The sequence below is a fragment of the Cyprinus carpio genome, chromosome B11 (assembly GCF_018340385.1).
Source record: "Cyprinus carpio isolate SPL01 chromosome B11, ASM1834038v1, whole genome shotgun sequence".
Taxonomy (NCBI): domain Eukaryota; kingdom Metazoa; phylum Chordata; class Actinopteri; order Cypriniformes; family Cyprinidae; genus Cyprinus; species Cyprinus carpio.
In genome coordinates, this window is record NC_056607.1 from 6,644,280 (window position 1) to 6,670,183 (window position 25,904).

General features: G+C 36.6%; 1 protein-coding gene across 3 annotated transcripts in view; it reads right to left on the reverse strand.

Annotated features, from left to right (window-relative positions):
* The window catches only part of fhit (fragile histidine triad diadenosine triphosphatase), a 291,998-nt gene that overhangs the window by 245,823 nt on the left and 20,271 nt on the right, over positions 1 to 25,904 (reverse strand). For all 3 annotated transcript variants that reach the window (XM_042733680.1, XM_042733678.1, XM_042733679.1), the window contains exon 2: positions 18,863 to 18,920. The gene's annotated coding sequence lies outside the window, so the exon portion shown is untranslated. The remainder of the gene's footprint in view (positions 1 to 18,862; positions 18,921 to 25,904) is intronic.

Here is a 25,904-nt window from a genome sequence, read left to right on the forward strand (position 1 = left end):
AGAATTTCGCCCGTAGACTCTGACATTAGGCACTTATGAATGAGCTCAACCTGGGAGCTGGTTCAGCGGTTTCAGTGTTTCTCTTAAAGTAAAGTGCTTCATCTTCAAAAAAAGAAATAAATAAAAAAACAAAGGTGCTACATCTAGAAAAATAATCGCCCTTTCAAGGTTGATTCACTAATAGAAGCAGAAATCGCACATCTCTGAATGTCTCTGATCCCATGATGCAATTGGGCTTTGAGTGAGGGCTATGATAGTGATGTTTTTTGAGTTCATGGAGGATATTACTGGGTGTTTCTACAACTATGTGCATGTTTGATTTATTTTGTTTTTAGTGTTATTTATTTTTTTATTATTTAATTCATTCATTCAATCAATAATTTTTTTTACCACATTTTACACCACAAATGGATTGTAACTATAGATTTTGCAGTGCCTTTCCTAGTTAAAAAAAAAGTAATAATTTCATACTAAGAATAGTTCAAACCTATTAACATATTTATCGACATATTACTAGAGACTTGCTGATTTAAAAATTATAATTAACTTTATTTGGAGAATAACTTGTGCACAATGCACATTTCTAAATATTAAGCCTAAAATGTGTTGACTGACCGACCGACCGACCAACCAACTGACTGATAAATGCAAGATGTTTAAAGTTTGCCTAAAGTATACTTGTAATAGTTCCACTTTAGCACAATCACCAAGAGTTCATTTGCAAAAACAGATAACTCCATTTTTAACAATTTTCAAAAATCATGTTTTTTTTCATTGTGCATTCAAATTAATCTCAAACTGCAGTTGGGTTATTTTGATTAAGTAAAAAAAAAACATAAATAAAAAGAGGATATAAAAAACATTTTAAATATGATGTTATAATAATAAAAAAATGTTTTTTAAAAAAAAAAAATGTTTTTGCAAATAACAGCATATCTTTAATTGGACTTTACCACTACTTCCGCACAACTAAAGTGCATAAAGTACAAAATTAGTTTTTTATATAAATTGTGTTTCAGTTGGGGCAACACTTTCATTTCCACAAGAAACATGCCACTAACAAAGTTTTATCAAAAGTTACGACAGTAAGTTACAAATGAGCCAGCAGTGTCAGTCAGGAGCTTAATATTAAAGAGTAGGGGTGTGCAGCGAAGCAAGTATTTGTGTAATCACAAAATTATTTGTATCTGTATATGTATTCGGATAAAACCGGAAAGTAGGTGGAGCTTGAACCAGAACTTCGTACAGTTATATTTGATAAGACCATTATGTTTATCTTTTTTTCATAGTTGTCACTGAACAAATATGCACGTTTAATTAAAAATTTTTTTTTTAATGATTATAACATTTATTTAAATATCTACTAACAGTCGGAGTTTTTTTTTTTGTGTTTGTAGTGTTTATTTATGTGTTTCGGTTGTGCCTCATGCAACGCAAGTTCGAGTCCTAGCTTGGGGACCTTTCATGATCCGATAAATAAATATTTTAAGTAATTTCCAGGAAACGCATGGAAAAAGGTAACTGCAACACTGCTATTTTATTTGTGCTTATTTCATTCAAAAACTTGACATTCATTCACTTCACACACTCATTATTGCGTGATTTTAGAGGTTTGTGTAAAATATTGTGCTGATCCCCTGGCTGTGAATCTAGCAAACACCAGACTGTGCTGTAGTCTCAGCCGAATATTCGGGCAGAATTATTCGTTTTCCGTCATTTGTTTTTGAAGCGAATTTCCGAATAAGGTATTCGGCTTCGGGCACACCCCTATTAAAGAGCAGATATAATATGATGAAAAATCTATAAATATCACGTTAACAAAACATTTTTATTGTGCCATATCTAGTCTTCCTGTCCAAAAAAGGGATGAAATTATTATTGAACTGTGTATTTAGGATACATGAAATGTTATTTTAACATTTATTTCCATCACAAATTCAGTGGTGGAAGTGGCAGTCTCTACTAAGTTCAGAACAATTATATATATGTGTGTGTGTGTGTGTGTGTGTGTGTGTGTGTGTAGACTGTGAAGATTACGTCTACTGTTAAATGATACAAAAAGCATTGTCTGTTTTTTTTTTCTTCTAAGTCTCTCTACTGTATGTCTAATAACTTTGAGAAAGACTGCTCACTTATTAAGTGCTAAGAGGGCATATTCAGTGTCGCATACGGGAAACAAATAAAAGCCTTGGTATTGAATTCCTCATTAGAAGTTGAGCTTAAAAAAAAAATTGTGTGCTTTTCTTGGCTGAGCTAGAAATGTAACTGGAAATGCATGAAAGACTGTCATTGAAGACGATAATATGTTAATTCATTCACTAAAGAATGTTTCTGTGTTTAGAGGTTTTTTATGAATGTTTTTAATTTAAATTATCTTTTATCCCAGTCATTTGACTTTCCTGGCATATTGAAACATACATTTTCTGTAGAGCAATAGCTAATTACTCATACACATATATACATTGGAATGGAAAGGTTTTTTGTTGTTGATGTTGTTGTTTCTACAATGAAAGTCTCCCTCTCTCATACAAAGTGTTTTATATTCTCAGATACCATAATGAATATACTCTGAAATAACTAGATCATACATAATCAAATCTGTATTTCCTCACCCAGTTCTTCAGACACTCACATCTGAGGAAAAACACAACTTCATAGTTATGAATTCCTCCAAGTACATCCATTACAGATATCAAGCTCCAACTTCCTCCCATTATATTGACTGTGGTCCATTGGCCTGTTCACTCTGAGCTTTTAATCCATTTCCTGAGTCAAGTTACTAAATACACACATTATCGTCAGACAAAGGTTATTGATTAAAGCGGACGGGCGTTCGTCATCCGAAATAGAAGGATGCTTTCTTTACACTCTGTATAATTACCTTTTTCTCTCTAATTGAGGCAACGGATAGAAAATATGCAGAACAAAGCAGAGAATCAATATTAGAGCGGTTAAAACAAGTTTTAGCTCAATTTGGCGCCGGAACAGGAAAAAGGAGGGATTAGCAGAATTGTGGCGGAAATATGAGAGGGGAAAGAGGATGAAGGCATGTGTAATGCTGCTAGTCAGCAGATATCTCACAGTTTTACAGAGCCCAGACAAAGCGGTTCCACACAAAATCATGGGAAATTCTGCTGAATGGATTTAAGATGGTAATATCAATAAATTGTAGGCTATTTTTTTTAAAGGTAAATGTAATTTGGAACATACAGTAACATGAACACTTTTTTCCTCCAAAAAGACAGCACACTCAACCCAGTGAATAAGTTATATTACGTTCCATTTTAAGTTGGGATTTCTGACTTTTTAGAAAAGTGCAATAGAATGCTAACTGAAATAAGGCTTGTAATAATATTCCAAATATGACTGTTTTTACTGCATTGTTGGTTAAGTAAGTGACATCAAAGTGAATAAATATAAATGTAAACCCACTTTTAACAAAACAGAATGCAGTTAACATTACATGATAAATTTGCACAGGTCTGCAAATTAACAAGAATTAGGGTATATCAAAACAATAGAAATAACCAAATTAAATGAAAGTTAGCAACTTGAATTTTATTGTGGGAATTCAGCTGCTTGCTTTGTTAAAGATATTTCCAAATGAATTCCAAATTACCTTTAATATTAATATAGGGATATTTACATATGGTACAACAATTTAATTGGTAGCTGAAAGCAATATGTTACTTTTATTTAAAAAGTAAAAAATAAATAAACAACAAAAAAAAATCTTAGGTTTGTGAAAAAAAAAAAGAAAAAAAGAAAAAGGTTTGACTGGTTAACATGACCCACACAGCACCATCTCAGTACCATAACTACATCATTCTGATACAAAAAAAGAAATAGGCTAGAAATGATAAAGGGGTTGGGACTGCATGTGTTCTTATGGTGTCAGCAGCCGATCAGCTTGCTATTTTCCAGCCAATCCAGAGTGATCGCTCACATGGCAGTATTTTATTAAACCAAGAATTCCAATAATTCCATACATTTACCGAGAATGACAAAATCCAGCCACACTGGAGTTCATAAACCAGGCTCAAAACACCACGCAATAAACATCGCTTTGCCCCGGAGGCACTCAGCAGTGTAATGGTGTGTGTGTGTGTGTGTGTTCTTACATGAGAAGAATATCTTGCCCGATAGAGGACAGATGGCAAGCGGACACGAGCTTACCCCTCTCTCCTTTCCCTCCATCTGGATGTTTTTCCAGGTAGGGAGCAAAACACTGCCACAAAAGCAGACCCACATCAAAGAAAGAGACAATATGGCCGCTCATGAAAGGCGTGCAGTGATTTAACTTAAACCACTGTCAAGAGGGGATACTTGCTTCTGTTTTCCAGCCAAGACGGCTGTGCATCAGTGTTTTCAGTCGTTCAGAGATGAGAGAATGAAAGAGAGAGGGAGATGGACAAAGAGAAAGAGAAAAATAAGTGCAAAAAGCAACTGGAAAACATCAAGGAAAAAGGAAAGGAGAATCAATATGCTCATTAATATTGGCCATTTTGCATCTGCAATGAAGCACTTTATTATAAAACTATTTCATAAACCCATTATTAGGTTAAACTCACCTTTATGTCCCCATTGACTTATAGACAAAAAACTGCTGGAACATGCAGAAGAAAGAATATCAGATGAGTTTGGACCATGCATGCGGGTGAGTAAATTATGTCAGAACGACTTCTTTAAAATCCAATATTTCGACCTGAAATATGACATTCACAATCGACCAGGGTGGGAAGGGATAATAGAGGGGCAAATTTTACAGGCCATTTGGGATTTGGTGAGGAAATGTAGTGAGACAGAAATCTAATTTAATATATGTCACAAAAGACGGGTGATGAGACTTCACATTATCTCACTAACGTCGCATTAATGACATGTGTCAAAATATAAGCAATAACGTGAGATTTACAGACTGCAGGCAGATGAGGAGGATGTCAAAACTAAGCCTTAAAAGATGTAGGGTGTGTTACCTGTCATTTAGCAGATGCGTTTTCTGCGCAGCACACTAATTGCAGAGACTGTCTGATTTAAGCAACCTAGGATTATGGGTTATGCTTGAAGGAAAATGGTAAATATTGCAGTATTTAATGTGATAATGTGAAAAGCACAATACAATGTATAAAATTGATCCAAAATGTATATCCAATTGATTTAGGCCTGAGATTTTAATCAGTATGTGTGTGTGTGTGTGTGTGTGTGTGTGTGTGTGTGTGTATATATATATCCCTCAGGTTGTGTTGAAACCCTATAACACTTGTAGTGTTCCCAGTCGGCAAAAAAAAAAACAGCTTATAAATCGTTTGTTCTGCAATATTATCACCTATTATTGGTAGCAATCTTTTCGTCAGCTTGTTTTCTTTTAGTTAGGAATGGTTTTGTATTTATTTTTGAAACTGATTGGTCGTAGGCCTCATTGATCTGAGCCTAGGGTTAGGGTTCTTCTCACTGTCTGTAGCATGAGGCAGTGCCTGTAACCCAGTCAGGTTGCACAGGTAGTCCAGCTCCTCCAGGATGGCACATCCATACGTGCCGTCACAAGGAAGTTTGCTGTGTCTCCCAGCACAGTTTCAAGAGCATGCAAGAGATGCCAGGAGACAGGCCGGTACATGAGGAGAGCTGGACAGGGACATAGAAGGGCAACAACCCAGCAGCAGGACCGGTTTCTGCTACTTTGTATGGGGAGGGATAGGAGGAGCTCTGCCAGAGCTGTACAAAATGACCTCCAGCCGGCTATAGGTGTGCATGTTTCGGACCAAACTGTCAGAATCAGACTTTATTAGGGTTACATAAGGGCCTGCTGTCTTGTAGTGGGACCTGTGCTCACAACTCAGCAACAAGCAGCTCGACTGGCATTTGCCAGAGAACACCAGAATCGGTAGGTTCGTCACTGGTGTCCTGTTCTCTTCACTGATGAGAGCAGGTTCACACTGAGCACATGTGGCAGATGTGAAAGAGTCTGGAGATGCTGTGGGGAACCATTATGTTGCGTGCAGCTTCATCCAGCTGACTGGTTTGGCAGTGGGTCAGTAATGGTCTGGGGAGAAATATCTGTGTAAGATTGCATAGACCTCCACCTGTTAGCCAATGGTTTGCTTACTGCTGTTAGGTACTGGGATGAAATCCTAAGAGCCAGACCTTACGCTGATGCAGTGGGTCCTGGGTTCCTCCTGTTGCATGATAATGCCCAGCCTCAGTGGCTAGAGTGTGCAGTTTTTAGATGACAATGGCACTGATGCCATTGACTGACCCTCACGTTCACCAAACTTGAATCCAATTGAGAATCTCTTGGATATTATGTATCAGAGCATCCGATGCTGCTGTGCTGAACTTCATGCAAGTTGAATCAGCCTGTAACTTTCGTTTACAAATACATATGTGAACATGAACATGATCAACATGCTTCTGAACACTAAATATTTCTCATATTTCCAATCTCTCCCATTCATTTTCAATGGACGGTCAGTGGCATCATGCAGATAATTCTTGTGTTTATTATAGTGCAATGAAGCCTGTTCAAATGCTTATCTCATATAGGCCTATATATTTTTTTCATAATGAACTGGATTGCCAGTGAGCATGCTGATTTTTGATGCTGCTTTAGTTGAAAAGCCTACAGCAACACTGACTTATAACACCGTTTATTTTTCAACCTCACATAAAATTATTAATGGTACAAAAACAAATTTTTGCTGCAATAATAACGACTTTTTAAAAGTCGTTTCGTAAATATGAACCAAATCGTGATCATACATTTATGTCAAGGTCTTAATTGTCCTTATTAGCCCTTCATGGATTCAGTCTTACATGTATTGTGTAGCTTACTGTGAATGTAAACCATCAGTTTCGGACATGGCAAAAGCTAAACTGCACCTGATTTTAGAGCCTTGCATTTCAGCACGAGCTCCGCTGTTCACGCAGAGTGAGATGGCAAAATGTGTCTCTTGTTTGATTTCTATATACAAAAGCACAAAGTTTTGTTGATATTGTGTGCACACAAAAATAAGAGTAGACCATTTATAGTTCCAAATGAAGTATTAGTCTTATCTGTATGAGCAAAAATTAAAGTGTACTTCAAGTTGTTCCTACTGAAGAACAAAATACAAGTGATCTTGCTGGCACCTCCGTGCATTACGCGCACTTCAGCTTCCACTCTCCACTTAGATCCTATGCCTAACAGCAAACTTTTATCTAAATGTTTAAACTAGCATTTTGAAATGCTTGAAGTGTTTTATATCCATAGATTTTATTTTAAGCAAGTCGTGATGATTTGAGGAAGGTAAATTGACCAAACTTAATCAACTCTGCTGTCAGCCGCTATCTGCTTTGTCCTCACTAAATAAATAAATAAATAAAAATAACTTGAATTTAACAAGCAAAAAAATGTTCCAAACATTTTTCTAAATTAATTAATTGATAATGAAACAGTTAAAAACAAAACTGAACTATGTTAATGGCTGCATCAGCAGCTGTGTAATAGGAAGCCAGAGAGAGAGAAAAGACCTGGGCTCCAGTCGGACTCGGACCGAGGATACTGGTAAACTGTCAACCAATTGAGCCAGGCTAGGGCCTAGATTTGCAAGTCTCTACCCGATTCCTGCATTTGGAAATGAATTTTGTGAATCAGGGGTTGTTTTCTAATTAAATGACAACATTCTTAAGTTGTACTGGGTTGTTTAATTAATTATTATTAGTAGTATTATTTTTTTTATTATTATTATTTTTTTTTTTTATTTTTTAATTTTTTTTTTTTCCTGTGTTTAATTCTTGCCAAAATACGAAACCGTATTTTTTTTTTTTTTTTTTTTTGTTTAAAACATGGTTTAATTATTATTTAAACACGTTTTAATTAATACAAAAGGAACAAATTTCTTAATTCATGTCCATAATTTTCGGCATGTCAAGGGCTCTGTATACTGGAATAGCATAAATGTGTTAAAACAAAAAAAAAGGCCAGATAATGAATAAGTATGTGACCTGCTGAAATACATCAGAGAATTATTAATTATTTATATGAAGTATTGTCATAAAGTACAGCTTCAGTACATAAAAAAAATAAGTAATTGACTATAAGGGTAAAACGTACAGTATGTTAATTAATAAAAAAAAAAAAAAAAAAAAAAAAAATGAGTGAGTGAGAGTGCAGGCAATGCTTTACTTGACAGCTTTAATACCTTTAAGTGTCATTCTTGAATGCTCAGTTGCGATATAGTACCTTTTAGTATATGAAATATGTAATCTCCTCTTTTGCACACTTTTGGGATCAAAGCTGCAACCTTTGCCTTACCAGCTGAGATTTCCTACCTGACATGGTACCACCACTCCAATGCCACGGGGGGCTTCGCTGCTCAGTGTCCAAAATTTTTAGAAAAAAAAAAAACATCACCGAAAAACCATCCACCTTCCTTTCTTTTCAAAGGCAGAAGATTCAATCATTGAATGACTTGAACCATCATTAGAAGGTTCAAAAGCTGAGATCACAGGGAATTATACAGGTACGTCTTCAATTATGGAGTATAAGTAAGGAGGGAGGATTTTAATGTGACACCAGTGAGCATCAAAAATGCATGTGCCACGTAAGGAATACGAAGTATTTTTTTATTTATTTTTTTCTGAAGCGAGTGAAGTTGAAAAATACAAATGTATTTTTGAGCGTGTGTGTTTTCAGCGACGTGCTCCCTTGCTCTCGGCCTCTCTGTGAAGGATGAACATGTCTACAAGAAAAAGTACTTAATGTAAGACACTTTTAGATGTCTAGGTGTCTGTATCTTTTCCTCTTTGAGGCACTGCACTCAGGAGGACTTCTTCAGACGGAACTGTGTCTTCAACGCAACGATCATGGCCATTAACCGCCGCGATTACTGTAACAGCAGCGTTTTTTTAGTGTGCTTTGCCGGCCCGTGCCCCAGCGATAATGATCTAAGCAGAGGGCAGGAGGGACTGCTTAACTGATGGCAGCAATCTCAAACCTGGAGAACAAGCGAAGCCTTTTAGCACCAAGAATAGGAGTATTGAAACAGCTGTAGAAAGTGTCAACATACAAAGGCATTTAAGCGTAGCGCAGGGGCACCTTGACTGTTTTTCCCAGATTTGGTCCTGTTGGAACATTTTTTTTTTTTCTTTCTTCCAGGGAGATTTACCCAACATATCTTGAGAAGCTCCAGAGGTTCTTGTCTATTTTTAGCTGCAGCGCTGCTTTTGATGTGTATGTGGGCAGAAATTCCCAACTCTCTCCCAATGCTAGTGTCTTATAGCATTAATGGCTTCTATACTGAATTATTTTACATATGTGGTATGCAAATGAGATGACAATAAGCTGTCTTTGGTCCTTCCCTAATTAACAAGCAACACAAGCTCGATTTCACGAGTCGTTGAGTTTGGAAATGCGTTTGCAAGCTGTTCATAGTGCATAATGCAAGTACATGTTGCATTCTCATAGCTGCCTTAAGAAGCGATATATTGAACATTACTGTTAACTGACTACAAGGTCAATGCTCTCTTTCAGGTTCTCTAGTTATGATAGGGAAACAATTTGAAGAGAGCATTCACACATTGCTTATATATGATGGTACATTCATGTTCAGTTAGTTTCTTCATGGCAACAGATTTGGAGAAAGGCAGCATTACATCACTTGCTCACCAAAGGATGCTCTGCAGTGAATGGGTGCCGTCAGAATGAGGATCCCAACAGCTGATAATAACATCACAAAAATCCACAAGTAATTCACATGACTCCAGTCCATCAATTAACATCTCGTGAAATGGAAAGCTGTGTTTGTAAGGAACAAATCCATTATTAAAGCATTTTAACTTTAAACCATCACTTGTGGCCAAAATACAAGTCCATAATCCATAATAACATAACAATATTTCCTCCAGTGAAAAAGTCCCCTGTTGTCCTCCAGAGAAAAAAAAATGTTTTAAACTGTTTTGGACATTTTCACTTGTAAACAGCACTTTACAAGTGCATTCACACACTTCTTGCATCGTAGACGAAAAAAATATATATGGACAGGAAACAATGCAATGCTCGGGCAAACCACCATAATGTTGGATTTCACTATAAAGTTAGAATCGGTGAATGCGGATTTAATGCTCTTGTTGGCTCTATGATGATTGATTTGGATATTAAGTTTGTGTAGTTGAATGTGGTTAAAGTGTGTTAATTATTAAGTTATATGATAAGACACACCAACTTTCAATATCAAGCAGCAAAACGAACTGTTTTGTACAGCTAAAAATAGCTGGACGCAGATGAGACCGGAAGCCACATCCATAGAATTTACAAATGGCCGCACCCATTTTTACGACAAGAAAAAGGTTAATACTATCTGTTTAAATGTTTCAGTTTGATATTGTATTATATTATATTATATTATTATAAAGAACTAAACTGTTCTGCATGAGATTTTTTAAAAATGACTTTTAACAGAAATTCTTGGTAACACAGCACTATATGTTTAAATGTTTCAGTTTGAAACAACAAAGAAAAAAAATTTTATAAGGTTATATAAAATGTGATTATTTTTGTTAGGTTTTATATCAAAAAGCACAAAGTTAAAAGTTACCCACTTTTGTGTGTGTGCGCTGTACAGGTCTGGTATAAAGAAACTTTTTGCTCAGGTGGCCAAAATGTTCACCCAAAAGAGAAGTTTTGCTCAGCAAGAAAATGAATTAGAGGGAACATTGCTTGATCTGTGCATATTTCTCTTCTGATTCAGATGGGACAACTTTGTTTTGATGAACTTGTTTCTTACAAACACATGCATGGACTTGTGTGGATTATTGTGACATTTTTATCAGCTGTTTGGACTCTGATTCTGATGGCACCCATTCACTGCAGAGGTTCCATTGGTGGTCCTCAGTGCCAACAGCTCTCTTTGCTTCAAAGTTTTCCTTTCAACACACACACACACACACACACACACAGACACACACACACACACACACACACACACAGACACACTATTTCTACTTTGAGTACAGACAGACAAATAAGATGAACCAACACACTGCACAATACTCACATTCTCAATGCAGTTGTTTTCCATTCAAATATATTCCTTCAGGTGAAACAAGTCATCATTTTAGAAAGCGAAAACAGTTGAACAAAATACTTTCAATTGCATCACCATCGTAGTTAAAGCTTCCTCGCGTGTTGACAGCAAATTCACAGATCAAGAAGGCCATCTACCTGAGAGTAATTAGAGAGACACAGTTCAACTTCGCTCATAATTGTGTGAACTATATTTGCTGACAGTCAGCCTGTTATCTTCGGATGGGTCGGAGGGCAGTTACTTCTTGCCCATTAGCGATGTTTATTCCAAGCATGCGTTCCTGTCAGATATACCAAATGGGTTTAAGTCTAGTATTGACCTCATTTACCCTGCAGTTGAGCTGCTAAATTATTCCAAGGGGCGTAAAGTCATTTATACAAGCCTGAGGAACGATTTTTCTGTGAGGAATTAAGGTGTGCTATCGACTACGTCTGCAACTGTAGGTAAAGACATACACACATGGTCAGAATTGTTGGTACCCTTGGTAAATATGATCAAAGGCGGCTGGGAAAATAAATCTGCATTGTTAATCCTTTTTATCTTTCTTTTTTATCACAAAAATTTAGCCTTTCATTGGAGAATAAGAATTTAAAATTGGGGGAAATATCATATCAGGAATTTTTTTTTATTTTTATTTATTTTTTTTTTTTTCAAATACACATTGGACACAATTACTGGTATCGCTAGAAATTCTTATGAGTAAAATATATCTGAAATATATTCCCATTCATATTCACAATTATGAGCACACCATGGTGATTATGAACATAAAATTATCCAGACGTGGCTTCCTTTTTCACAGAAATATAAATAGGAGGGAAAACAAAGGCCAAATTCCCAATTACCCATCACAATGAGAAAAACCAAAGAATATATTTCTGATGTGCAGCAAAAGATAAATGAGTTTCACAAATTAGAAAGTGGCTTTAAGAAAAGAGCTAGAGCAGTGAAAATTCCCATTTCCACCATCAGGGCAATAATTGAGAAGTTCCAATCAACAGAAAATGTTATGAATCTGCCTGGAAGAGGACATGTGTCCATATCGTCCTAATGCACAGTGAGGAGGAGAGTGGGAGTGGCCAAAGACTCTTCAAGAATCACAGCTGGAGAATTGCAGAAAAAGGTTTAGTTTCGGGGTCAAAAAAAAATAAAATAAAAAAATGCTTTCACCAAAAAACAATCTCCAGCATATTTTCAACATATGTATTAGAGAAAAACATTTATTTCATAATGATATTTCCCCCCATTTTAAATTCTTATCCTCCAATGAAAGGCTAGATTTTTGTAATTTCTTTTTTCAAATAAAATATCAAAAGGATTAACAATGCACATTTATTTTCATAGCCTTCTTTGATCATATTTACCAAGGGTACCAACAATTCTGACCATGTGTGTAATGCACAGTTTAACGTTATTGTTAAAAATGAAGCAAGGAAATGGAAAATAATCTCCTTTCACGAAAGAGGGAAATTTTAATATCCCATCTAGTGCTATCCACCAGTTTAACATAATGACTCTTCTTTCTATGAAGCAGGCTAAAAGATTTTAAAAATCAGGGATGAATAATGAGCGATAAAAGAAGTGAAGATCTTTTGATTTTATTAAATAATCACAAGTGGGAGTTAAATTACTTTTCATAAAAGTGTGAAGGTTTTAAAACTCAAAGCTTGGTCCATAAAAAGAGAAAATGTCTTTAACAGCAGCCAGAACCTTCCCATTAGGTGGGAAATTAAAGAAGGAAAAAGAAATCAGGCAACAAAAAGATAACAATAAAAGGAAAAGAGTGTGGCATTATGTAAAATCAGCCACTAAATAGCCCAGGGGTGTTTTAATCCTTTTTTTTTTTTTTTTGTGCGAGAAGCTTTTTCGCCTTCATGAAGCTGAAGTGCAGTTGATATTGTGTTCTAGCACGGGCTCCGTATGCCTGCTCTTACATTTGTGAATTGACCTGATTGAGGCTTCTGCACATTTAAATAGTGAACTGAAGGATAATCTACAGCCCTATTTACACCTAGTATTAACATCCATCTCGAGTGATACGATCACATGGTCAACTGAGACACATCACCATTTACACCTGGTGTTTGGGTGAATCTCACTAAAAATGTGTCAAGAGTATTTTCATGACTTCTTAACAGCCATAAAAATGATGTCACAAAGCGAAATGTTAGTTGCTATAAAATGAAAGCTGAGACCAACTACTGCCATACTGTGACATATTTCAGACATTTTAGTGTGAACCTTGATTCGATGGGCGGGCGGACGGACAGTTAGATAGATACTAATTAAGCATTGTTGGTGCATTGCTATTTTAAGGCAACTGATTGACCAACTAAAACCTCAATGGTACAGTATTTTTTTTTTTAAATGTATAATTAAAAGTGTGCATTAGTAATATGCATCTATATGTGGATAGACACTCTGCTTATTGCGCAGCAGCACACAAACAAGCCATATATTAAAAATGAAAGGATTACAATGTAAAAAGATTATTATTGTATACACGTAAACCTCGTGCATGAGCAGATCCGTTTCCTCTCTGGAGAAGCGTTAGTCTTTGCTCTTGCAAAATCCGCCTTTTTGGACCATGCGCCTAACACCGACTGTTTTTGTCGTTACCAACTGGCAAAAGTGTATTTGGAAACGCCCTAAGTGCACCTGTGCCAAGCACTTCAGACTGTGTGCTATAATCATTGAAATAGGGCCCAAAACGTTGGCCATTAATGAAACCGTGGCTACATCTATTTTGTCTGCACTTTATTATTTTGTCCACATCTTCTGTTTGCAATAGTCTGGTGACACTGACAAACGCATCATCATCTGACATCAGTGTATCACATATCACATCATTCATGACTCTCTGCTGAGTCATTATACTGAGTTTAACCCCATTCTAGTCAATTCAGGTCAAACAAACCACACTTCTTCCTGCCGCCTCGGGATGTCTATAACCAGTGACATTTGCATTAACCATTTGGTTATTTGGCTTACGTTTATATATGTTGTATATGCCTGGTTTATGGTCTCAAAAAGTTTTAATTAGTAAAAAAAATATATATATAAATAAATAAAATTACATGACTCTGATTTTTTATTTATTTTTTTCAAGACCAAATGATCGGTACATGCTAATATGGACTCAAAGAATGTTTCACATGTCATACCGTACTTTTCCTTCCAGTAAATATGTCTTCCATCAAATATTATTTTATGACTTTAACATGTAAGTGTCATGCACTAGCATACAGGTTGGCGATAAACCAGTAGAAATTTGCTGGTACAAATCTGAGTATCTTTTTGATCACGGCCATGTCAGTGCTGCCTGTGGCATTGAATCTCCAGCACCATGGAAATGTGTGAATGTGAGTTTGCAGTCTGAATAGAATGTTATTAGATAAAAGGACATCTTTGAATTGAGTTATCCTGTCCTCGCTTGCTGAATGCAAAACAACAAACAAATAGATTGTACAGGGCTGGACAATACAGGTCCTTCTCAAAAAAAATAGCATATTGTGATAAAAGTTCATTATTTTCCATAATGTAATGATAAAAATTAAACTTTCATATATTTTAGATTCATTGCACACCAACTGAAATATTTCAGGTCTTTTATTGTTTTAATACTGATGATTTTGGCATACAGCTCATGAGAACCCAAAATTCCTATCTCAAAAAATTAGCATATTTCATCCGACCAATAAAAGAAAAGTGTTTTTAATACAAAAAAAGTCAACCTTCAAATAATTATGTTCAGTTATGCACTCAATACTTGGTCGGGAATCCTTTTGCAGAAATGACTGCTTCAATGTGGCGTGGCATGGAGGCAATCAGCCTGTGGCACTGCTGAGGTGTTATGGAGGCCCAGGATGCTTCGATAGCGGCCTTAAGCTCATCCAGAGTGTTGGGTCTTGCGTCTCTCAACTTTCTCTTCACAATATCCCACAGATTCTCTATGGGGTTCAGGTCAGGAGAGTTGGCAGGCCAATTGAGCACAGTAATACCATGGTCAGTAAACCATTTACCAGTGGTTTTGGCACTGTGAGCAGGTGCCAGGTCGTGCTGAAAAACGAAATCTTCATCTCCATAAAGCTTTTCAGCAGATGGAAGCATGAAGTGCTCCAAAATCTCCTGATAGCTAGCTGCATTGACCCTGCCCTTGATAAAACACAGTGGACCAACACCAGCAGCTGACATGGCACCCCAGACCATCACTGACTGTGGGTACTTGACACTGGACTTCAGGCATTTTGGCATTTCCTTCTCCCCAGTCTTCCTCCAGACTCTGGCACCTTGATTTCCAAATGACATGCTAAATTTGCTTTCATCCGAAAAAAGTACTTTGGACCACTGAGCAACAGTCCAGTGCTGCTTCTCTGTAGCCCTGGTCAGGCGCTTTTGCCGCTGTTTCTGGTTCAAAAGCACACGCCTGTGCACGGTGGCTCTGGATGTTTCTACTCCAGACTCAGTCCACTGCTTCTGCAGGTCTCCCAAGGTCTGGACTCGGTCCTTCTCCACAATCTTCCTCAGGGTCCGGTCACCTTTTCTCGTTGTGCAGCGTTTTTTTTGCCACACTTTTTCCTTCCCACAGACTTCCCACTGAGGTGCCTTGATACAGCACTCTGGGAACAGCCTATTCATTCAGAAATTTCTTTCTGTGTCTTACCCTCTCGCTTGAGGGTGTCAATGATGGCCTTCTGGACAGCAGTTAGGTCGGCAGTCTTACCCATGATTGCGGTTTTGATTAATGAACCAGGCTGGGAGTTTTTTAAAAGCCTCAGGAATCTTTTGCAGGTGTTTAGAGTTAATTAGTTGATTCAGATGATTAGGTTAATAGCTCGTTTAGAGAACCTTTTCATGATATGCTAATTTTTTGAGATAGGAATTTTGGGTTTTCATGAGCTGTATGCCAAAATCATCAGTATTAAAACAATAAAAGACCTGAAATATTTCAGTTGGTGTGCAATGAATCTAAAATATATGAAAGTTTAATTTTTATCATTACATTATGGAAAATAATGAACTTTTATCACAATATGCTAATTTTTTGAGAAGGACCTGTAATTCAATATCAATATGTGTCGCAACATGATTTTTTTCAATAACGGTGATATGATTTTTGATATTTCGATATACATTATCAATTTTTCCCATACATTGATTTATTTCTGGCATTTGACTTCATTGAATAAACATGAGCACTGCATGTTTCAAAATCAAAACACGTCGCGGGTTTTTATATGAATGTATCTCTGAAGGGAACCGACTGTCTTCAGAAAAGTTTCAATGGCATTTTCAATTTATCTGATAAAGAAGCATTCATAAGTGGAGCTGCTTTGATTACAGCCGTTACTGGAGAAACCGCTGGTTCTTCTGAACTTTCTATTCATCAAAGAAACCTGAAAAATTCTACTGAGCTGTTTTCAACATAATAATAAATTATTTTTGAGCAGCAAATCAGAATATGAGAATGATATCTGAAGGATCGTGTGTCTGGAGTAATGATGCTAAAAATATAGATTTGAAATCACAGTAATAAATTACATTTTAAAATATTTCCAAATATAAAGCAGTTATTTTAAATAGTAAAAATATTTCAGAATGTTACTGTTTTTGCTGTATTTTGGATCAAATAAATGCATGCTTGGTGAGCAGAAGATAATATTTATAAAAAGCAGGCTGTACAGTACAACGTCAGATCCTGAAGCTAACAGTGCTCGGTTGTCCGAACATGCCATTTTGTTGTTATTAATTTCATGGGTGCACGCATTTGAATCATTCAAATTAGTCCACACATCTTTCAATATCATGCATAGTCTCCCTTTCTGTGAATGGGTTTCTTTTTAGCTCTAATTCTACAGTCTCTGGCATTAAATCTAGTTACCAAGGCCTTACCTTCACTGTGAAAAGCAGCAAATTAACATAATTCATATAACCTGAAAAGCACAGGGGTTGCACTCGTTGCCTAGGACATGTATTCCCACTGGTAGAAAATTAATGTGCCATAACTAAGAAAAGTATCAGCCGTGGGGTGGTCAGACCAGTAGATCAGCCAGTGTTTTTTATTTGCAGATTTGTTTTGACATGCGTTCACAGCTCTACTAAACACCTCATTTAAAACATCACAAAGACAAGTTGATTTTTTTTTTTTTTTTTTTTTTTTTTTTTTAAATGCTGCATTTAATTATTATTGATATTATTAGTGTTGCTTGCTATTGCTAATACTGTACTTAGGGGTTAGGATTTGAACAACCCCATGACTATGTCAGGGATTTAAAGTATTTGTCACTTCACACTGTTTGTGCATCATAACTATACAACTGCTAACTATTTACATAAATACAGTGTGTGTGTGTCTGTGTGTGTGTCTGTGTGTGTGTGTGTGTGTGTGTGTGTGTGTGTGTGTGTGTGTGTGTGTGTGTGTGTGTGTGTTTGTGTGAGAGTGTGTGTGTGTGTGTGTGTGTGTGTGTGTGTGTGGTTGTAAAAGTTAAAATGTGTTTAGTTTTTTGTTTATTTAGGGTACATTAACATAACAACAATGTACCACAATATAGAAAAGGTTTTCCTCTGCATTTTTTAAAAAATTTGTGTACAGACAAAAATGCTGATCACATAGATCTGGAGACAAAAAAGTTGTATTATGCATGCCAGGCCAGTAGTTGGCGATGTCACTTGTAAAGAAGCACTATGCAGCTGCGCCTAGTTCCTTTCTCATTTTCCCACTTTTACTAATTGAAACAAACCATTTTGCCAAAATTAAGTTTGCCTTACTATATCAATAAAGAAATTTAAAGAGTTGTATCAAAAAATACAAAAATAGGATAGATAAAACCAAAACATACATTTGCACAAACATTTTCATAAAAGAGTTAAATGAGAGTTTCAGCTAAAACATGAAATAAATCAAACCTTGCCATTGTTTTAGTACATTAAACCGTAAGACTTTTTTTTTAGACTGTGCCACCAAGCGTTACTTTTTAATGCAATAAATCAAATGCGCAGAACAGTGGAGCGCCATACACTGTGAGATTTCCTCTAAACTCGACTCAAAGTATCAAACATGTTTGATACACCCCGACTGGATGGAATCATAATCTGAGAATTTGAAAAAGAAAATATAAATGATTTTCAGTGTAATCTGCCTATTTCGACTGACTCTGACTAGCAGCCCTGACAACCCCAAGTATAACCTAACATCATAGTGGAGAGTTTCACACAAGCACACACATGATATTCTTTAAAAATATATTTATTTATTTAGTATTTATTTAGTTTCAGGAAAACTGCAGAACTGGCAGTAAACCTGCAGTGTTTTGGAAAAAGAAACAAAAGGGCCACAGGGGGCCTACAGCCACATTTTACCCTACTTGTATATAAGTGTGCCCATCACACTCAAAAAACAAGGACGGAAAAATGGAATGCAACCCGTGTTTTTATACTAAAACACGAGACAACAGAACAACAGAAAGAAGCATCACATTATCATGTTACCTTACCTCTGGGCCTACTGGGATTAGTGTCACATGTGCTGCTCTCTGAAGAGTTAGCATGGCTAGAGTCTAAATAAGTAAAGTGTGCTACAACCACTGCCAACATCCAGAAACATCTGCTGGGCTCATTTATTGCTCCTCACCTCTAACAACCATTTTTCTAGATTTCGCCACCAGTTCTGCTACTTGTTTTATCTGTAATCAACTTGCTCACAAGTCCACCAAATAAAAAATAAAAAAACAGTGTGAGAGAGACTAAAAAAATCAATGAACCTGCTGATTTCATTGTCAAAGCGATGCAATAAATACACTTACCTTCAGTCGGTGAACTTTCTCCTAGCACCCAGCTCTGTAATTAATGAGAGAAGAGAGCCTGAAACACACAGAGAGAGAGAGAGAGAGAGAGAGAGAGAGAGAGAGAGAGAGAGAGAGAGAGAGAGAGAGAGAGAGAAGAGAGAGAGAGAGAGAGAGAGAGAGAGAGAGAGGAGAGAGATAAAGAGAGAGAGAGAGAGAGAGAGAGAGAGAGAGAGAGAGAGAGAGAGAGATGAAACAACACTGTCATTAATAGTAAACCTGGACAACGGTGTTCATTAAGGCACCATTAGAACCTGAAATAATGCTTCAGATTAGCGGCTGCTAATTGAGACAGCAGGGAGATTCAGAGGTGTGGTTAATGCTTTACTTCAAATGTTTTCTGGATAAAAGTGAGTTTGAAAAAGCAACTAGTGCTGTGTTCTGAATGGGATAAATGAATCATAGCCACCAATATTGAAAGTTGTTCATTACCAAAGAATTCAAAACTTGGCCACTTCAAAGGGCTCTATGGAATGAAGGGTTTTTCAGGTTAGGGTAAACAAGATAGAAAATGCTAACTGTCTTTGCATGCTAATTACTGCTTACTAAGAATCTTTTTAATAGTTTGATGCATTCCCCCTGGTTTAAAATTACAAACAAGAGAAGAATTCAGTAAAACGTGGCCACATTTTACCTAAAACAAAGGAATAATTGACTAAAATGTGGCCACAAGTTGTGGAAATTCTTCATTTGTGGTCACACTTTATTTTTGACATGTCCTGTTTGTCTTTCAACAAGTTACATGGTTACCCTAGTGGGTAGCAAGTGACTGTGTTCGTGAGTCATTGAATTATTCACCCAACAGATTAATTCAACTCTGATTCATTCAGAAACAAAACACCACTGTGTGCTGCTCGTAGATGCAATTAAATTTTGTTTTCATAGGATATAAAATACAGTATATACAGTGGGGGAAATATTTATTTAATCCCTTGCTGATTTTGTAAGTTTGCCCACTTACAAAGAAATGAAGAGTCTGTAATTTTTAGGGTAGGTTTATTTTAAAGGATAGAGACAGAATATCAACCAAAAAAATCCAGAAAAAAAAACACATTATATAAAAGTTAGAAATTGATTTGCATTTCAGTGAGTGAAATAAGTATTTGATCCCCTACCAACCAGCAAGAATTCTGGCTCCCACAGATTTGTTATGTGCCCATGTGGAACACAGATTAGTCCTGCCACTTTAAGTTATTCCTAATGTCAGCTTGTTAGGTGTATAAGACACCTGTCCACACAATCTGTATCTTCCATTCCAACCTCTCACCATGGGCAAGACCAAAGAGCTGTCAAAGGATGTCAGAGACAAGATCGCAGATCTGCACAAGGCCGGAATTGGCTATAAGACCATCAGCAAGAAGCTTGGTGAGAAGGAGACAACGGTTGGTGCAATTTTTCGAAAATGGAAGAAATACAAAACAAGCATAACTCGGCCTTGGTCTTGAGCTCCGTGCAAGATCTCGCCTCATGGCAATTGCCCTGTGTTTTCCTTTTCTGAAGTTGGCAACCCTAGTCTGTATGAATGAATTAACTAATAAACAACCTCCCTAAATACAACCTTATAGCATCATAGTGGAGAGTTTAGCACAAGCAAATACAGCACAAATTCATAAAAAAAATGGCTTTGTTATGGAAAAAACTGTAGAACTGACAATAAACCTGAGTAGGCCTACTGAGTAGCTACCTACAACCTAAAAACAGATTTGAGTAAACACGTAGACTTTAACAACTGCTGAAACATCACACATCATTTGTTACACTTGGTAGCTAGTTTTTCATAGCTTTGCATGTCTGATTATTATGGTAAATTAGAGCTGTTTTGTTTTCCATGCACAATAATTACGCCCATTGTCCATTTAAGAATCATCATGAATTACACATCCCAGACCCTTAACACTGGTTATTTTTAAATGTTATAATTTTTTAATGTATGCAGATCATCACTCCTTAAACAATTAAAATTAAATCCATCTTCAGCGCTGGGTAAATCAAATATTTACGAGTTGACTACCTTAATGTTTTCTTAGCTCTCAGCAACATGAGAGCCATCTAAATGCAACATGACAGGGCTGAGAAATGCTGTCCTTGTGCAGGAAGAAAAAAAAATATGGAAAAAGGAGAGACAACTATAAAACGTGCCTTGTGCCTTCTAATGAGTCATTTATTATTACACAGGCAACTTGGTGAACACTATAAAGCAAAGTAAACCTTTGGCAGCTGTAGACCTCAACAGCATACATTTCTGAAAGACAAAGGGATTTTTAACCCTCTAATGCATGTTTTTGTGTTGAATAGTAAAATGAATCTATTCTTTTAATCAAGTATTATTTTTCCCTTTATTAGCATTATATTTTGAGATCCTGACCCACCCAAACAGTGTTATAAATCACAGAGAAAACTCTATGAATGTCCAGATACATTCTAGACAAAAAATATTTAATTATAATGTTTTAAAAACGCACACTTTGTTAAACAAGCACCATTTGCTTCTTCAACCTGATCATCTGAATACTGATCATCATAAGAAGTTTCTGGAATTTCCAAATCAATCAATAAAGCAATAAAAGCCAGTGCAGAGTAACTGGGTTGAATATAACACAAAAGATCACCGCAGCCAGGTTTTTTATTTATTTATTTAATTATTTAGTTATTTTATGTATTGTCTAGTTCAACCCTGCATTGTACTCTAAAATGGTTTTGCATCGTAGTTTGCTTTACACACCATCCTATATGTACTCTCCAGTGCCTTGGGGTTAAAAAGCCTTCTGTTGCTAAAAGGCAAGGTGAAAGATAGATAATAAAAGTATATCACTTTTAAGTAACAATGCAGTACCTTGGCCTTAGAAACTCAATGTCACTGATCATGGGTACTGGATAAATCACCACTGTTAATGACTTAGCAGTCCATGAAATTCTAATATGTATCCACCTAATTCTTCCTGTAAATATAGGTGTGGCCATTTGTAAATTCTATGGGACTTGCTTCCAGTCTCATTTGCTTCCAGCTATTTTTAGCGGTACAAAACCACTTGTTTTGCTGCTTGATATTGCAAATTTGTGTCTTACCATATTATTTTAGTGTATTATCTTAATTATGAACACACTGGGTTGTAGTGCAAATAGTTTTACCATTTACAGCACTTTGTTATTCTTCTCGTTATTTCCCTATAGCAGCTAATGAACCAGGAGTCTCGCCCATAGGCTTACTTCCATGTTTAGAAATAAGGTAGATACATAACCTACGTCCTACGTCATCTGCTGGAACGTCACTCTCTCGTTAAATTAAAAATATATATTTTTCCTTACACAAATGCATCACTTGCTTCAGAAGGCCTTTATTAACCCCCTGGAGCCATGTGAAGCAGTTTTTATGATGGACTGATGCAATTTATTGGACTTCAAAATCTCAACACCCATTCATTGCCATTAAAAAGCTTGGATAAGCCAGGACTTTTTTTTTTTACTATACTCCGACTGTATTCGTCTGAAACATGATTTTTTATTTTTTTTTTTTTCAAACCTGCACAAACTGGTCACGTGACAGAAGTTGCCAAAAACATCTTGAAACAGATTTGGTACACTTTACCTCTTAAAGGTGGGGGTAAGTAATTTTTCAAAAACGCTTTAGAAAACTGATTCGGGCCAAGTAGCAAAACAAACTTGTAGCCAATCTGTAGTAAGGGGCGTGTCTTCTCATGAAGTGGAGGAGAGAGCGTTCAGTGCACAGGACGGACATTAGCCGAGCCGAGCGACAGAAAGCTAGAGATGGCAAATAAAAAACAAAAGAGGAAAACGTCTGCGGAACAAAAGAAGGCTTAAGGCAAGAAGTAGGACCCGTGTAAATATCATATCAGCTTTCCAGCACTGGAGGGAACTCAAGGAGCAGAAGGTCATAAATAGAATGCAGCAGCAGTTTTCTGTCTGGGATTTGTTGTGTCGCACCGCATCCAGTGTAGACCATAGATATATATCTATGATGTAAACAGCATCACTAATTATTATGAGTTCTATAGTATTTTGTCGCGCCGCGCTACTTGTATCTGGTGTAGACACAGTGTAACATTGGTTTTGTTTCGTTTCACAGAACTAATCATTGCCTGAGTTGCATACGTATGTGTGGTGTGGAGCTATCAAAATAGAGGCGAGACCCTTTTGGGGTAGGTTTGTTTTGGTGATTTCAAATGTCAACAATGGCTACCAAAAATCGCTTACTCCACAGTTTAAGTAGCAATGCAGAATACATCATTGGATGAAAACCTGTGAAAATCTAGGTTATATGTTCGTGTGACCCTGAAGATGTGACTAAGGCTTGATGGAATGTAAGCCCAAGCGTCCTCGCCCCACCCATCTTAAGAGGACACTTTCGAGTCAAGGCAAAAATCCATTTATCAAGACAATGTTGGAAAAACCCAGCGGGGCTGCGGAAATGTGAGCTGGCAATAGAGTTGACTGACTGGCAGAGGCTGGCTATTACCAAGCCTGTTTCAACACCCGCGGGAAAACAAGGACCTTTTTTTGGTCTCCTTTTTTTCCCCTCCATGGCAGGATCTCCCAAAGGCGACAACCAAACGAACACAAGATGACCGAAAGTGTCTGTAATTAAAAGTGTTGATTAAACTGACAGAAAGAGGACGCGCAGAGAGGAAAACAAGGTTCAGCAGAGGCAGCAGTGGTGGAAATCACAATATATAACTCACACTCTGAAGAAGTGGGAAAGAATCTATGTCACATTAGCAGAGATGAGAAGACAATTGAGATTGTTTTCACTTTGACAGCATGTCTAAACTCCTTCATATACTAAAAAAATTCCAAGGAATGAGTCACCAGAAAATTCTGTTATCATTATTCACTCTTAATACCATTCCAATTCCACACCCTTATGATTTTCCTTCCGTAGAAAGGAGATGGTGTTCCCTCTGCTCTTTCCAAATAAAGAAACTAAATGATGAGCAGAAATGGATGGCCATTGAAAAATAACAAATAGCACTATGAAAGTACCATAATTTGATTGTAAGGCTTAGGCTACTGTATATCACATAGTCCCTTTTAATTAGGATTGTCATTTGAAGCTTGACAGCCCCTGGCCACTATAAGACTGGCCTGAACATTCTTCAAAACATTCTCCTTATGTGTTCCACAGAATGTTCAGGTAAACTGTTCCTTTAAGAGCAAATAACTTTAAAGAACCTGATAAATTTAAGGTGTTCAGATTTCTCTAGCAGCCGAAAAGCTGTTACAAGGTTACTTCTTAAAAAAATTACATGTTATTTTGTAAGTATTACTAACACCCCCTTTAGTAGAGGACTATTGATTCTGCTGTGGGTATTTGTAATCTCGGAGTCCAAGCCTACAGGCTATTAAACTTCAAAAAAAAAAGCATGTAACCTCTGCTCCTGAGCTGGAGAAACTAAACTAAAAACAACCCAGCACTGATTTCTTTCCTTTGCTGACAAGGTTTTAATTTAGCCCTGATTTCGCTTGAGGACACCGAACCGCAACCATCAAAAAGTTTCCAAAATCCAAGAGCTTTAAAACGTACATACATTAAACACAAAGTAAAAAACATGCCTAACTGGGGAAGGAGGGGAAAATGGCATTAATATATGATTTGGGACTACAGGGAAAGCATCCTTCCTTGGTTTGCAGGAATATTTTGGGGTTACATAGAACTTAAGTTCAAGTAAGTTTTTAGTTAAAAGTTAATCATTTTGAAATGCACTCCAATTTATAATTCAGTTATACTGGAAATCTAAATAGTGCAACGGGATAATATAAAATACACACTGTATGAAATGTATAGCCACAAGACTTCTGTGTGAGCTGTGCTTCTGTTGGCAGCTATTAAAACAAAAGGGCTTAACACATTAAGGAAAGGATTTTCTGCACTTTTTAGCTTCAAAAGCTCATTTTTGGCACAGATGATTATATATATATATATATATATATATATATATATATATATATATATATATATATATATATATATATATATATATGTGTGTGTGTGTGTGTGTGTGTGTGTGTGTGTGTGTGTGTGTGTGTGTGTGTGTACTTGTATTTCTTACTTTGTGGGTCCCAGTGACCAGGAGCACCCCACACAGTATGGGGTCCAACAACGTTGTGGGCCCGAAATTGTGGGTTCGGTTTCAAGGTTTCAGAGTTACATAAGAAGTCATTTTTTTCCAACAAAGTTTTAAAAAAGGGGGAAAATTTCAATGTGTTAACCAAGTGAAAAGTTATAACATTTTCTAGTATGTCAGTGTACACAATCATTAACTCACTTTAAAAGGAGAGAGAGAGAGAGAGAAGAGAAACTAACTTGGGAAGTGTTTTAGAATTTATTGCGTGGGAAAAACAGTATGTCTAGCTATAGACAGGCTCCTAAAAGCTGCCTAGGGTCCAGCATATCCACAAACTCATAAAAAATAATCAAAACAATCCAAGGTTTTTATTTAAGCACAGTGGCTAGATTTCAACAAAATGTAACCAGACAATCTCACCCAATCTAAATATTCCCATCATAGTTTTACTAGTTATGACTTCTTCCAACCTACTGTCAATAAAACCAGATAACATCAGATAACTACACAAAATCACAGCAAATGCACATTGTACCAGCCTCTAATACTTCAGCTTCGTTCATCGTATTCCAAAGAATAAACTTCAGTCTCTTTACAGCTATAAGCCAGGAAGAGTTAAATAAACTTCCTACTGCTTCTAAACCAACAACATGTCTGTTTAAATCCGTTTTGGTCAGTACGCATTACTTAGTAAAGCGTTACGGTAATTTGATTACTTTTTTTAGTAACGGAGTAATGTAATCGTTAAAGTTTCAAATATTATTAAGTATAGGTACAATCGAGGTCTCTATACGTTACTGCCACATTACTTTGCTGACAGAATGCAGTGTTTTGTAATCTAGAGATTGTAAAAAGGATGTATCACAGCACTGTCAAGTCAAAGTGCCATTGGACCACCACGAGTGCTGCACAGGCACGATGAG